General features: G+C 37.2%; 1 protein-coding gene across 6 annotated transcripts in view; it reads right to left on the bottom strand.

Moving 5' to 3' along the window:
- Positions 1–16,862, bottom strand: part of CNTN4 (contactin 4) — a 901,169-nt gene that overhangs the window by 430,910 nt on the left and 453,397 nt on the right. The gene's annotated exons all lie outside the window — the stretch shown is intronic.

Below are 16,862 nucleotides of genomic sequence, written 5' to 3'. Positions count from 1 at the left end.
TTGGTGCCAGCATATCTTAAAAACCTGTCTAATATTTGACAGTTGTATTTTTGTAGGAAAATATCAGGACTCAGAGTATTCAGAGGACAATTCAGGCTTTAAAACATTTGTTTCCATAATATTTATTTCTATTTTTTTTCATATATAACAAGGGATATTGCTGTGATAAAGTTATTTTAGGTAACAAATTAAGTTAATAAAAATTGAAATAAATAATAACACAATAAGTATACAGTTTGGACAAAAATAGATGATCAAATTTTGGATAGCATTGGCTTAGAAAGCACATTTGTGCTCCACTCATATTTTACTTATTCAGAATCTTGGGTCCAAAGTGAAACAGACTTAAAGTTATAAAACCATAAAGGGGCAAATACGATTCTAGAATCTTGAGTTTCTATTACATTAACATAAAGACCAAAATTTAAGAGCAATTTCTTTTTGTGTGTGAGGGTTTCTTTGATGTTTGTAAGAGTGGTTTTTTTTTTTTTTTTACAATATTGAGATATAATTGACATATAACATTGTATTCATTTAAGGTGTCCAACATAATGATTTGATACATGTATATATTGTAAAATGGTTACCACAGTAAGTGGTAATTACCTACCATTCATTACCATACAGTGAAATTTTTTTTTCAAAAGTGATTTCAAATTACTGAACAAAACACCTTTATTTACTTTTTTAAAACTTTTTACTGAACTGGGGATCAGTTTAGATAATATGAACTCAAGCAACTATGAAGTGCAATTGACTGACAATTACCTTTTCTCTTTCCTTATCTTTAATGGAAAGGAACAGAGCAAGTAGATGAAATCATAAAGGAAATGCAAGAAATCTAGAGTATCCACGTCAAATTTGGCTATGTTTCTAATTAGATAAACATTACATTAAAACCAAGTTTTGTACAAATATAATACCATTGGGAAGAAAAGCATTCACAAACAGGATGTCCAAGAGTTCTTCTGAAGAGTAGAAAGAGGAGAGGCGAGAATTCATTTTCACTTGACAATTTTTATATTGCATAGATCACTTGTGTGCAACTCATATTTGGCAGTCTTATCAATAGTTCATAACTTCTCAGTAAAATTCTATAGAGGATATCCCATCAGGTTCTGGCAAAAAACTGTTGACCCAGACAAATAGTGCTGCATCTTTGTTATTTACACTTTTGCTCTGAGAAGTGGATTTATTTTGGTTTTGTTTTGTTCTTTGAATTATTATAATTCCCAGGAGGAAGGTGGTATTTTATTCTAAGAACAATATTGTGAGTGAATTTCACTCTCTCCTTTAAAAGAAGCACAGGGGTGCCTGGGTGGTTAGGGGGGCTAAGATCTGCCTTTAGCTCAGGCCATGATACTGGGGTCCTGGGATCAATCCCCCCTCCCCTGCATGGGTCTCCCTACTCAGCGGGGAGCCTGCTTCTCCCTCTCCTTTGCCTGCCCTGCCCCCACTCCTGTTCTCTCTCTCTCTCCCTATCTCAAATAAAATCTTAAAAAAAGAAGCACAGAAGATAGCATATATAAAGTACGTACCATATTTGAATATATGAATGCATTGGCTTATTTTTAAACAAATAAATTAGAACTTTATTTATTTCAAATGAGAAGGAGGTGAATAGTTGGGAGTTTGAAAGAGTGCTTAAAGACAATTTCAATAGTTTTACATCTTTATTCTAAGCTAAGATATAATTAGAATGAGAAAGCAAAGGAAGATAGGAGGAAGAAAGCACAAACCCAGAGTAGGTCAGACGGACAGATAAGGAATAATACCATAAGGAGTGGAGGAAAAACAAGGTGACGACTCAAAAGGAAAGAAAACGGAGGAAATATACCTCCCTGGAAAGAAAGCAGAGATCATGTTACCCGTAGTTATACACCAGAAATAAAGCAACTTTGGGAAGTAACATCTGCATAGTTTAGTTTGGTCTTCTCCAACATAGTGTAGCCTGTCAGTAACTAAAGAGGAAGCTGATGAAGGGCTAAGGTGCATAGGTGCTGGGAACAGACAGGTGTTTATGCACCGGAGACTATAAAACCAAGAGTGCTGCTCCAGATGGAACCTGGTAAAGACTGAGACTGATGTTGACCAGGACAGAGTGGGAGGAAAAGCTGGTACTAGTGAAGCTGTACCTAGTGACCTTCCACCACTTCCTTAATCTGATTTAGTTGTCCCTTTTTAAAAAAAAATATTTTATTTATTTATTTATTTATTTATTTATTTATTTATTTATTTGACACACAGAGAGAGAGCCTGCGCACAGCAGGGGGAGCAGCAGAGAGAGAGGGAGAAGCAGGCTCTGCACTGAGCAGGGAGCCCAATGTGGGGCTCAATCCTTGGGATCCTGACCCAAGCTGAAGGCAGATGCTTAACTGACTGAGCTACACAGGTGCCCCATGATTTAGTTGTCCCTTCTATAATGCAGAGGTGATATTAGCCACATTAGGGCTACTCTGAGGCCAATATTATTTATATAATATTCAAAGCATTTAGATGAGAGGGAACAGGATAGTAATTATTACTCTTATTACTATTATAATCATCATCATTATCGGTAATGAAAAAGCAAACTAGGACTCTATGTCATGTTTCAATGGTACAAAATGTGAAAAATCAGGCAAAGTAACAATGATTAACAGTTAATGATAAAGTATTACATGTATCATATAGCATGCTCTTCCATTTCTAAAATTCTCTGATTCATATATTAGCAGATTGACAATAGGGTAAAGATAGAGTAAAAAATGCTTATATATATGTGTGTGTCTATATGGCTATATAAAGAACAAGATACAGATTTATCCTTAATATAATCACATAAGAGAAACAGTTATCTATCCTGTGTTCTTCTTCCTTCCCTACCTATGAATGAGGTTGTAACCCACCCACTTTTTAGTCAACTTTAGAACAAAACTAAACACCATTACTTTTGACCTCCCTTACTTAGTTTTATTCATGATAGGTCAGAAGCCATGCCTTACTTCGGCATTCTCTTTTTCCCTTTCACGCCACTATTTTCTTTCTTCTTTATTCATACTATATAATTCAGAATCCACTGAAGGTAAAGTGTTTCACATGCATTAGGGCTCAGTAGGAAAAGGAAGAAGGTCATGCCCCTTTATTATTTATTTATTTTTTTTAGATTTTATTTATTTATTTGACAGAGATAGAGACAGCCAGCAAGAGAGGGAACACAAGCAGGGGGAGCGGGAGAGGAAGAAGCAGGCTCATAGCAGAAGAGCCTGATGTGGGGCTCGATCCCAGACTGCCAGGATCACGCCCTGAGCCGAAGGCAGTTGCTTAATGACTAAGCCACCCAGGCACCCCCATGCCCCTTTATTATTAATAAATGATTACAACAGACATTATTATCATATCCTGATTATAGGCCAGACACTGTACTAAATATTTTAAGTCTTCTTTGTCAGAGAATTAAGTAATTTCCTCAAGTAACTTGGTAACCACACTTAGAGAAAGATTTTGAACTCAGATTTATCTCGACTCCAGGACCATGATCTTATCCACTATAGTCTTGTCTTATGAAATTTTAACAATATGGTTCATTGAGAACACTGTAGTTTGCCTGGAATTCTCACTTAAATCTGTCAGAACATATTCATTTGAAACAAATTGTTTCAGCACACAAGATTATAAACTCTTTAAATCCAACATAGATGGATACGTACATAGATGTATGCCCATATCTGTCAGTACACAGAAGATAGATGTTTAGTAAATTGTTATTATGTAGGTGAATAAGTTAATAAAACTATGTATAAATATTTTCAAAAGAACCAGAAGTTCTAATGTTAAGAACCTAACCTCTTGTCCAAATTTTTTGCCACTATATCAAAAGACAACAGGGTATCGTTAGCCAAGTTACCTAAAACCACTCTCAGGTAGGAAAACAGCTGAGAAAGCCAACCACAAACTTTTATCCAAAACACCCTTAATAATAAAATTCCATGTCCATTTACATGGAGTTTAGACATGTTATGAATGTGATAGAAACACAGCTATCAAGTCCAAGTCCAATCAGGAAAAAATTTTGATAAAAGTCAATCAAACATTCCCAAAATTTGATCCTTGGTCTGAAAGCAATGAGCATTGTGAACATGGGCAAATGAAGTAATCTTTTTGCTCTTTTGTTTTCTCATTTCCCCAAAGAGAAAGGGACTAAATAACAGCAGAATTTTGTCAATTTGTCAATCTCTGATTGCTAAAGTAACATATTTGCTCCAATGAACTGTTAGGTCAACTACTAGACTCATCTTCTTAGAAGAGAGCTCCTTAGAAGAAAGTTATGCTTTCTTCTGTATCTCAGGTTTATCCTGACTTATTTTGACATTTGTTTCCACATCAACAAGCAGGATGCATTTCTAGGTGTGTTAATTCCTTTCCGGTATAGATGTCACTTAAGTGGAAGCTATATAGTTGACACCAGGAAGTTTACATTAATTTTTATTTCTTTTTACGTAAGTAGCTCAAACAACATGCACGTTGCTGCATTCATACCTTTTAAATAATCTATTTGACATCATACATTTATTATGTACTTTGTTAATGAAATGGCCTCCCCTTTTGGTGCCACACCTATTTGTATATATCGCATAAAAACACTCATTTGGATGTATGTATAAAATTTTATTATAACACAACCGCACTCATTTTTATGATTGTATAAATATATCTGTTTTTATGTATGTATAGTTTTATTGAAACACAGCCACACATATGTGTATTGTGTGTGGTTACTTTAGTACTGTAAGGGCAGACTTGAGTCGTTGCAACAGAGACTATATGGTCTCCCAAACCTAAAATATTTACTATCTGGCCTTTGGGAGAAAAGGTTTGCTGACACCTGACCTAAAAGAAATCTGAGATATCTTCCGGAGTAGTGTGTCCAGTAAAAAGATCATACAAATTATAGAGGTAATTTTAAATTTGCTAATAGCCGCATTTTATTATTTTTATTATTTTTAAAAGATTTATTTATTTGAGAGAGAGAGAGAGGGAGCACATGAGTTAGTGAGCAGGGAAGGGGCAGGAGAAAAAGGAATCCCAAGTAGACTCTATGTTTAGTGTGGAGCCCAAATCAGGGCTAGATTTCATGACCCTGAGATGAAACCAAGAATAGGACACTTAACTGATTGAGACACATTTAAAAAAAATTCAATTTATTTGAATAAAAAAAGGAAACAAAACAAAATAATAGTTCACTCACTTCTCTTTTTGCCTTCCCTTTTGGTATCAAAACTTTTTACAAAGTTTTCACTTGGGATATAATCCTCAGGTAGAGGGAAGTTTAATTACAGACACAGTATGGATTTTTAATTTTAGCCACCAGGAGGTTTGGTACAAACAGGCAGGAAACAAGGAGATGTTCGCTTCCCAGAGACGCCAATATGGGACAAAATTGATAACAACGCTCATCCTGTTTCCTCAACATCACCCTCATACACAGGTGGTCTCCTCCCTCCATTAGTCCCCCTCTCTTGTTTTCACAGAGGAGTCCAGTATCACACCTCAGGCTCAACATCACCCTCAAACACAGATGGTCTCCTCCTCCCTCCATTAGTCCCCCTCTCTTGTTTTCACAGAGGAATCCAGTATCACACCTCAGGTGAATTAAAGTTAGAGAGTCACTCTCACAAAGAGGTTTATGCCCCCCCCCCGCCTTATTACAGGGTCTGTGCTTTGGGTGTGGGCTAGAGAGAGATGAAACCCCCAATGTCCATAAAACACACACTAGGAAGTGCCTTAACAGAGTAATGGAAGACAGATTGAGATTAGAGTCTGGAAACTTGGATCCTGATTATGCTACTAATTATTTGTGTGTCCTTGGCCAAACCAGTTAACCTGTCTAAAATATGGGAGTTGGGATAGGTCTACAGTCCTGTAATCCTGTTAATTATGTATAAGGGAAGTTGGCACTGAATAATGCTGATTTCCTGACAAGACAGGCTCTCTCAGTAAAATGGAATATTTAATAAGATTTCAAAAATGTTTAGTATTTTTCTCAGGAGTTTTTAAAAAATTTTACTGAGATATCACTCACCTACAGTATAATCCACCCTTTTATAATGTACAATTAAATCATACTATGGTCTGCATATTTGTTTTCCCCTCAAATTCCTATATCAAAATCCTAGCCCTGCGATGATGGGTATATAGAGAGAAACTGGCAATCTACCACCTGGAAGAAGGCCTTTTTCACCAGAACCTAACTGAGCTGGCTACTTGATTTCAGACTTGCAGCCCATGGAAACTGTGAGCAACAAATTTCTGTTGTTTATAAGCCACCAAGTTTGTGGTTATTGCAGCCTTACTTGACCAAGGCAAGTGGTTTATAGTATATTCACAAGGTTGTGCGAGCATCACTACATAATTCCAAAGTATTTTCTTTCTTTTTTTAGTTTTTAAAGATTTTAGTTGTTTATTTATTTGAGAGAAAGAGACAGCATGAAAGAGAGGCCATGAGCAGGGGGGAGGAGTAGAGGGAGAAGCAGGCTCCCCGCTGAGCAGAGAGCCTGACGCAGGACTCCATCCCAGGACCCTGGGATCACGACCAGAGCTGAAGGCAGACGCTTAACTGACTGAGCCACCCAGGTGCCCAATTCCAGAGTATTTTCATCATCCTAAAGAAACTGTACACCTCATAGCAGTCATTCTATGTCTTCTCCTACACAACGTTCTGGGCAACCCTGATCTACACCTCCTGTCTCTATGGATTTCTGTGTTTTGTACACTTCATACAAATGAATTAATATAACATATGGCCTTTTGTGTCTGGATTCTTTCACTTAGAATATTTCAAAGGTTTATCCACGTTGAAGTATCAGTACGCCATTCCTTTTTATGGCTGAATAATACCTCACTGTATGGGTATCACATTTTTTTCATCCATTCATCAACTAATGGACATTTGGGTTATTCCCACTTTTTGACTATTATGAATAATACTGCTATGAACATTTTTGTACAAATTATTTCTATTCTGGTCAATGTGATCTTCAGGTTCTCTGAAAAAGAGCTTTTCTATAAAATCTTCTAGTCCTCAATGTTTCACTGTTTTTGCTGGATAAAAGAAGACTTCGACACCCTTCTATAAAAGCACCTTGGAGGGACTGTGATAAAGAAAACATTTACCCTATTCTTTGAGTCAAAAGTTTAAAAAATTTACATTTTGTACCTCTCTCCTCTACACCTGTTCCCTAATCAACTTCCCTTCAGGCTCAGGGCTACCAGCTTGAGTTTCTACTTCTACAAAGACAAGAAAAAGAAGAGAATTATTCTCAGCTATAGTTATAAACTAAGGAATAATAGGTTAGTTCCTGCATCTTCTATGGCATTGCTATTCAACAGAATCGTAATGTGAGCCCCATACATAATTAACAGGTTTCTAGTACCTACATTAAAAGAAAAAAATAAACTGGCAAAATTTAATATTTTGTTTACTCCAATGTATTCATTTCAACACGTAATTGGTATAAAAATTACTAGAGGGGTGGGGCGCCTGGGTGGCACAGCGGTTAAGCGTCTGCCTTCGGCTCAGGGCGTGATCCCGGTGTTATGGGATCGAGCCCCACATCAAGCTCCTCCGCTATGAGCCTGCTTCTTCCTCTCCCACTCCTCCTGCTTGTGTTCCCTCTCTCGCTGGCTGTCTCTATCTCTGTCAAAGAAATAAATAAAATCTTTAAAAAAAAATTACTAGAGGTATTTTATGTTTTCTTTGTACTAGGTTTCCAACATCCCAGGGCAGACACAAAAAGGTGATGTGAAAGGGAGAGGCAGAGATTGAAGTGATCCATCTACAAGGCAAGGAATGCCAAGGATGGCTGCCATAACCAGAAGCTACTAAGAGGCAAGGAGGGATTCTTCCCTAGAAGTTTCAGAGTGAGCATGGCCCTGCCAACATCTTCATTTCAGACTTCCAGCCTCAAGACCTGTGAGAGAGTACATTTCTGTTGTTCTAAACCACTTAGTTTGCAGTAAGTTGCTACAGCTGCCCTAGGAAACTACTATAGATTTTGGGAAGTATTTCGATTAGCCACATTTCAAGGCTCATGGCTAACTGTGGTTACTTCCAGTACAAATTTGAAACCTTTAGAGGAGTCTTCTGTGGCCGTTTGCCAAACATTTCTATAGAAAGAGAACCTTGGACACAAATCTCAATTCAGATCTGAAGGGCTGAGCCATCTCCCCTGGAATTATTTCTTTGCAAAACAAAACAATCTGTTATCTACCTTAAGGGAAAGGATTCTTGATTACTCTGAGAAGACAAAACAACCTGACAATCCACTAGGGGTTGTGCAAAATATCTAAACTTTTTTTTTTTGTTTGTTTGTTTCTCTAAGCACAGAACTCATACCTAATGATATGTATATTACTGTTTACCAAAAAGATCAGTAATTATACTGTATTGATAAGCTCAAGGGACTTTTTTCCCCCTATTTTCCGCTTTCCCAAGATTCTACCACATAGTTCTATTTCCCTTTAAAATTAAAGAAAACCATTTTTTCTGCATTCATTACATCACAAAACAGATCAAGAGCACAGGCCAATAAATCACCTGTTAGTGGTTCACAGGCAGTGAAACAAAGCTTAGCAGAAAAATTAAATTATTTCATTACTCAGGACACCTCTTCAACATAAAAAGCCCTTACTTCATATTATCAGGTATTCAGTAAGGTGCTCTGAAAGTTACACGAGTAAAAATGCGGCATATATACCAGGGGGAAAGTAAACCACTAGATTATGAATCACAAAGCTCAGATTCCAGCTTTGACATTGAAGCCAGACATATAACCTTGAGGAGGTCACTTAGCATTCAGATTCCCATATGTAAAATGGGGATAATGACAGTTCCTGCCTTACCTGTCTCTCAAGAGAATTTAGTATGGTTCTCAAGCATTCAAAGACATCAGAATCTTATAGATGGCTTATTAAAACACACACGGAGGGACTTATTTCCACAAATTCTGATTCTGTAGATATGGGCTAGGGCCCGGGAATCTGCATTTCTGATACATTACCAGGTGATGCTGATGCTGCTGGGCCATGGACCACATTTGAGAACTGCTGGTTTGTAGTATTCTATAAGATGGCGAACTCCTAAGGATAGGTACTAGGTGTCATTAGATATCATACCATCACAGTTAAAAGCTCAGGCTTTGGAGCTGTATAGACTCAAATTCAAATACTGCTTTGATTCCTTAGTTAGATCATAACCTCTCATCTAGGAAATGGGTTCTTGTCAGGTTAAATGAGATAACTGCACTCAAGAATGTGATGCTGTATCTGGCACAGATATGCTCAATAAATTTTCACTCATTATTATTGTAGTTGCCTCTAGCCCCTAACAGCCTTGTGAAACAGACTGTTCAGCAAATATTTCATAGTTAACAAGTGCTAAACAAATTAAGGGTGTTATTACAGTAGTGTGGGGCAACACCCTCATCAAACTCTGTTTATCATATAGATGAAGTATCTGGTTGACATCACCAATGGGAGTTTAGGGTGAGAGAAGAATAGAAGGATGGGGCTCATCATAGTGTTTGCTTAATACACTCCCCATCGCAGTTCATTAGGGGCAATTATGTGCACCTTTCTTTATCTGAGTTGTTTGTTTTTGTTTTTGTTTATTTATAAAATGCATTTTAGAAATCTTTCATCACTTTGAACCACCAAGTCCTTCTATCTTTAGAAACCTTATCTCTTTGCAACTTGATAGATTTCTGGAAGCCCCATCACAGAAACCTTCCCAGCTCTTTCCCAGTGCCAGTTCCCCAGACAGATGGCTCCAGCTGGCAACTGTCCTCGCTGTCTTCCTTCTAGGAGGCAGACCCTAAATGTTGTGGCTGCTAGCACAAGTAAACGGATGCCCACTTGTTTGTTGCTGCTGGTGATGATGATGATAATGGCACTAACTGCAACTAACTTAGTCCATGGGACTAAGCCAGACACCTTCCTGAGCGCTCTCCACATAGAAGTTTAATCAAATTGGGCATTTATTTTTCATTGGTATTATTTATTATTACTATATCCCTATTTTAAAGGAGAGGTCATGTTGCAAAATGGTGAGGGAAGGGCAACAAATGTGCTATAAACTCGGCTATACAACCTTCAACCACCGAAGAAGGGCAGACACCAGGGTGCTAAGAAGTGGATACTGGTGGCATCATCATTATCACCATCACCACCACCAGTGTCAAGAGGACAGGGGCTATGCTTCACTTAGAACCAAGCTACATTCTTAGAATGAGAGCAGTGCAATGCTTAGCACTGGCAGATCCTCAAATGTATGTTAAATGACTCAATGAACAATAGCACACATGAAATGGTGCTGGCTAAGTATCAGACACTGTGCTGAGTATGAAGAACACATACATGATTTCAATCCTCATAAACACCCAAATGAAGTAAATACGCTTATTCGGTCCATTTTACAGATGGTGGGAAAAGCCACCTAAGAGGGAGATAAAATAGCTGGATCACACAATCTTTAAGTGGCCGACCTATCTATTGTATTCCAAAGCCCCTGCTCCTAACCACCAGTACTGCTGGGTCGCCAGGTCACATTTTTGACAATGTCTGAGACGCCACAGGCTACTCTTCCACCTACCATCCGCAAGCTCTGGGGTTAATCCTGTATTTAGCAGACAACTATTACATAAATTGATACGAAATGCGTGGTAATGTTTAGATTTTCACCTGTTTTTCTCCCTTCATCCTAATATGTTTCATTCAACCGAATTCTTTTTTTTTTTTGTAGCTACATGTCCTAGACTCTAATCAGTAAGGAAATTTTATTTATAGTTTAGACATCCAGCTTGGCTGAGCATATCTAATGAAGCCATTAATGATTTTGCTTCAGGAGAGGTCTTAAATTGAATATTTCTAATAACTTTTGGGTTGTATGAATGCTATTCTATGTCCATGCCTATGGGGATATAAAACCGTTGCCAGTTTCTCTATTTACCTCAACATCTTCATTACTGATTATTATTTTCCCACCATGGAATGATATTCAAAAGGAGTTTTCCCCTTGCTGTTTATTTTTTTCTGGGCATACTTCTTCCCATTCTTTTCCTGAATTTTCATCACTGGAGTCACTGCTTTTTAATCTAGTTATTAGCTCTCTTCTCACTAAATCTTTCTACTGCTTTGGCTTCATTTCATGGCCATGGTTAGAAGACAGCACAGAGGAAATAGGAAATCCATTCGTTGGCTTCAGTCAGCAGGATTACAAATGCATTAGCAAGCCAGTTTCTTAGAAAGAGAAACAATAAAATAAGAGGTCACTACAGGACTATTCCTCGCTGTAACTATATGAAAACTGACATTTATTCAAACCTTTTTTGATCTTAATTTTATTCTTGTAACTTTTGCAAGAGCAGAATCAGTACCAGGTTTAATATCTGTCTAGAACTATTAATTATTTGAATGTTGCCCATTCTTCTGTTTATTCTGGAAAAAAATGAGAATGTTGAGAAATGAAATACTGTACTGGCTGTACTGTGAGGACAAGCTCTGAACTAACATCAGTGTGCTCTCCATCCTGGTAGAGCTATATGGGCATTATGAAGAAGGGAAGATGTTTTCAGGATGATCCTGAACTTTGCTGGAATATTCTGACTAAGTGGAGAGATGATGCTCATTGAGCTCTATTATCAATATCAACAAGTACTGGAAGTGTCTGGTGTGTGTTTGGGTTGTCCTCCCCTGGAATAAGCTAAAACTATAGACAGCCTACGGTAGTCTTAGTGATAAGAGATTTCCTAAGCATAAAAATCCCTTCTGAAGACCACTGAATATTCTCTCCAAGTACTTTGATTGCAGGTATTGGCCTTTGGCTTGTATTTTTTTTAGTGTCATAGATTCAAGCTATACACCTGTGATTAACTATTCAACCCAGGGCCCCTCCTTGCCCCACATTTTGTGCACACTCAACAATCTTGGAATATGTCTCTCTTGAATTATACAGGACCTTTACTCCACTGTCTACCCCCAGATGCAGCTGTTACAACGGCATGGATTTTGTGAACAAGTCAACAAAATGCTTGCATTTGGAAAGGATGTACTTTTTCAAAAAGAGATAATTGCTGAAGTTGGTAAATGGCACCACAGAGACGGGAATAAATTTAGCCTCCCCGAAACCAAGATCAACTGAGACTACATCAAACATACATTTTTTTCACTCATTCACAGAGGGTATTCAAATGTCTTCACGCCTCTTATTGCATATGAACTATGGACCAGCCATTTTACTCTTTCTTTCAAATTCTGCCAATGTGAACAAAATCAGTAACACATGGTAAGGCATAGGACCTATGTAAAACTTCCTATTAGTTGAACAAAATTTTAAGCCTAGCTCTAACATTCTCAGAATATATACATATATATACACATATATATATGTATATGTGTGTGTGTATATATATATATGTATATATATATATGTGTGTGTGTGTACATATATATATGCTTCTCAAACTATTTGTATAGCTAAAGCTGAAAATTTCTGAGTTGAAACAGGACTTTAGGAACAATTTGTTTAATAGCCTCATTGTACAGAGGTGTAAGGTGCATCCTAGAGGGGCAATTACGACTTGCCCAGTATCTGGCTAATAATGCAGCTAGTGAACAGTAAAAACAATAAAAGAGTTAATAGTAAAATATTATCTGGTTGCAGGACCTAGATAATACTCAAGATGTACCTATATAAAGGCATGTGTACATGTACTCGTATAAGTACTTGCATACATGTACCTACATGGACGTACATCATAGTCGGCACTTCAATAATCTCCATCAAAGCTTTGTTTCCTGTCTGGCTTCTTCCTAATTACTGACATGACTAATACTGGGCCACTGCTCTGCTAGTAATTGGTGTGTACATATTTTTGGTTTGGATTCCCCCAAAAGCAGAGTATGAGGGAAGGATATGGAAACAGCTGGTGTATTTGGGAGATGATCCCAGGAAGCAGGGGTGAAGCAGGGAAAAGTAGAAAGAACCACTGTAGGCAACTGGGATTCAGTCTTTCCTGGGGATCTCTAAGGAACTGTGTAGAATGTGCCTAATAACTGTCCGCCTAAATGACAGGAGGCTGTGGTATCTACCACTGTTCCTCATACCTCACTCGTTGAGGAATGTAGCAGAGAGCGACCTTGTCATAACTCCCCTTGTTTGTAACTTTGGAGGCAGAAAAACACACAGGGGGCACAGTGCACCCAGCAGTAGCTGAAGCAAGAAATGGGCAAAGTGGTGTTATACCAAGAATCTCTCATATAGAGTTTAAGGCATACAAACCAATTCTCATACTTTCTATATTTAAACGTAACATATGTGTGTGTATATATGTATGCGTGTATATATATATACACACACACACATATGTAAAATAAAAATTTGTGCAGATTAGCTTCAGAGGTGGGTAGTTCCCTCCCTCAACATAAAGGTGACTACAGCCTGCCTAGGGTTCATAGTCCGCCTTAAAATTGGAGACCTGCTCTATCTCTCTCTCTCTGTCTCTCTCTCTCGTGTCTGGCCAGATTATTTACTTATTGAATGGCACTGTTCACTACGCATTTTGAAGATGCTGGGGATATAGCAATGATCTAAACAAAACAAAACAAAACAGAAATGATCTGCCTGAATAAAGCTTCAACCTAGTGGTGAAAGACATTTAGTATAAAGACAAATAAAATATACAGTTATTCATACAGTGATAAGAAACCTAGAGAAAAATAAAATAATAAGAGGGGTACAGAATGTTGTGAAAGAAAATATTGCTATTTTTCACTTACATTAATTTGTTTATTGTTGTCAAGAAAAGCCTCACCAATTAAATGGCATTTGAACACCAATCCAAATAAGGTTAGAGGGCAAGTGACAGGGACATTTATAGGAAGAAAATTCTTGGCAAAAGGAAGACTTAGTACAGAGACCCCCAACATCTAGTGTACTTGGCAATGTGTATAGTAACAAAGAAAAACCAAGTGCTTGAAATAAACTTGCAAACTGGCGGAATAGGGACTGCATCTCTCGCGTGAGCATTTTGCAGCCTTTTTATTTTCATTTTTAAAATTAATTTGAATTGTTTGGCGATGTTAAAAAAATTAGGAGGTTTATGCATAAAAATGTTGAAGAACTGGAAGACCTAGCACAAAGGACTAGAGTTGGGCACTGGTTTCTAATTTAGCGGGACATGTTTTCTCTAGTTTTCCACAATCACCGGCATCCTATATTGTATGAAGGAGTCACTATTCCTTAAAGAATGTTTCACTCATTTGTTAGCTTCTTTGTTCGTTCAGATAGCAGAGTTTTGTGATCCCTGGTTTAAATTCACTAAGAGGCAGGATAATAAAAACCAATTTTGTAGAGACTGGATTTTCAGAGTAGTCCTTTTTTTTTTTAAATTATTGTCAGAGACTAAGTCTAGTATTTGGCAAATGAGAAGAACATTTCCATTGTACCATAAATTACTAATCGATACCCTTAAATAATTAGCAGACCTTTCAAGATCTGTCTCTTGCAGGAGCAGTCTGCTTATACATTTGGATCCTCTATCTTATTTAGGAAAAGGACCATTTGAGATCCGCTAATTATGGTAAACATAATAGACACAAATATTTTCCTTGCCAAAAACTTACCATGAAATCTATGACTAAGGAAGTATAGGAAAGGAAAAAAAAAATGAGAAGCTAAAGCAGTTAAAGAAATCTGTTCAAAATTCGGAGTGCCGAGTGCTATATAAATTAATGAAATCAAGACAAATAGCAAGAAAACAAAAACATTAATTAAAGCTCGACTTTACCTACGCTGAAGGAGGCATATGGTAAGGGAATATTAATGCCATGTGAAACAGTTCACAAAAAAGGCTCACAAAAACAATCAATATACCGACCGATTCTCTACAAAAAGCTAACTGAATAAAAAAGATACAGGTACTCATCTTTAGTGAGAATTCCAAGTTTTTCAAAACACAACTGAGAAGATAAATGTCTTCCTTTATTTTCAACTCTTTAATTTCTTGACATCTACTCAGCACACTGGGTTAAATAAATAAGTACATGCTGTAGTCGAATACTGAGGAATCAATTCACTGCTTTAAGCTTTAAGGAATATGTTCATCCCAGAGTCATGAGAAGTTAGAGCCAGACTGACTCAGTTGAGGCCTATTTAGGGGGGTCAGGGTACGTGGAAAGACTGGAGAAAAGCAACTGAGGCACAAAGCCTGATGTACATTGCTGGGGGCAGGGTGGAGAGTGACAAGATTTAGGCTCTGACCAGATGAGGGAGAGAAGTGATAAAGCTAAAACAGGTGTCTAGATGCCGAAATGCCCATAATCGGAGAATGGTGAGGATGCTTGTGAAGGCAAGAGGTTCAGGATTTAAAGGTAGGGCATTATAAGGCTTATGAGTGAATGAGGGTTTACATTTAGAAAAACATAGTAAGAGTGAAAACCAAAATTTCAAGAATAAATCTAGCATGAACTGGACAAATCAACAAAATAGCTAAAAGATTATATTATAATGATCAAAATTATGGATTCTGAGAGACTATGAACTCTGAGAAACAAACTGAGAGCTCCAGTGGGGAGGGGACTGGGGGAATGGGATAGGCTGGTGATGGGTAATAAGGAGGGCACGTATTGCATGGTGCACTGGGTGTTATACACAACTAATGAATCATGGAACTTTACATCAAAAACCAGGGATGTACTGTATGGCGACTAACATAATAAAAAATATTACTATAATAAAAAAATTATGGATTCTGGAGTTAGTCTGCTTGAGTCTGAAACTTAACAATTTCACCACTTACTGGCTTGGTGACCTTGAGTAAGTTTCTTAACTTCTGATGCTTTAGTAATGATATTAATAATAATAGTGTTGAGAATAAAAATAAATAGTTAATACTGACTTCTTAGTGGTCAAGATGTAATTAAATGAGTTAAAGTAGAAAAGCTTAGCATAGTGCATGGAATAAGTGACCTATATATGTTGGGATTACCATTGCTAGCTTTAATTGTATAACAATTACAAATAATCCGTTCTATCAAGCTTTCAGTCTATATAGCTATAGAACTAAGCTAATAAAGCTTTAAGGGAACAGTAATTGTGTCTGTCCTCCTCAGGATTATATTCCCAGATACTAGCACAAAGCTGGCTCTTTGCAAGGTACTCAGGAACATTATTTGAATGAAGTCATGGATCAAAGTAATGGTGACACAAAAGTCATTTTTGTTTTATTTTATAAAAATGAAAATATTTTCCAGGTGTCCTTCTTGGATGCGATACTCTGAATAACAAAGTAGGTCAACTAGACTTATTTCAAAAAGGCCTGGAAAGATGCGCACCATCCCAAACTGAAAACCAACTCACTGCACATGTTGGACTTAAGTTGCATCAACATTTGAATTATGTATGTCAAGTGGTAGGCTCATATCTTCCAGAAAATTGAGAAAGTAATAAACAGCATGTCTGAACTTTTGAAAGCCCTTCTCTATTAGTTGACTACGGGTATATGGTAAAAATCTCTTTTTACTTTCTTTCTTCTGCTAACTATAGGTGTATCGAAATGAAAAAGAAAGAGACTTAGTATCAAAAGATGGAGCAATATGAACAAAGACGTTGAAAGGGTTACCCAAATAAACTTCCATCCACTGACATCAAAGTAGGCAATACTCTAGACTATATTATCAGTTTTATTGCCCAATATCTCTGTGTAATTGAGCAGTGGGATGAGCCAAAATAACAACTTTCAAACTAAATAAGGGCTCAAAGGACTCTAAAAGGACCAGATAGGCAGGTGAAACATCAATGTCTAGCTTTGGATACAACACCATGAAAA

This window comes from Ailuropoda melanoleuca, chromosome 4, assembly GCF_002007445.2.
Source record: "Ailuropoda melanoleuca isolate Jingjing chromosome 4, ASM200744v2, whole genome shotgun sequence".
NCBI classification, from domain to species: domain Eukaryota; kingdom Metazoa; phylum Chordata; class Mammalia; order Carnivora; family Ursidae; genus Ailuropoda; species Ailuropoda melanoleuca.
The sequence above is the reverse complement of the archived record's forward strand: the minus strand, read 5'-3'. Positions and strand labels throughout refer to the sequence as shown.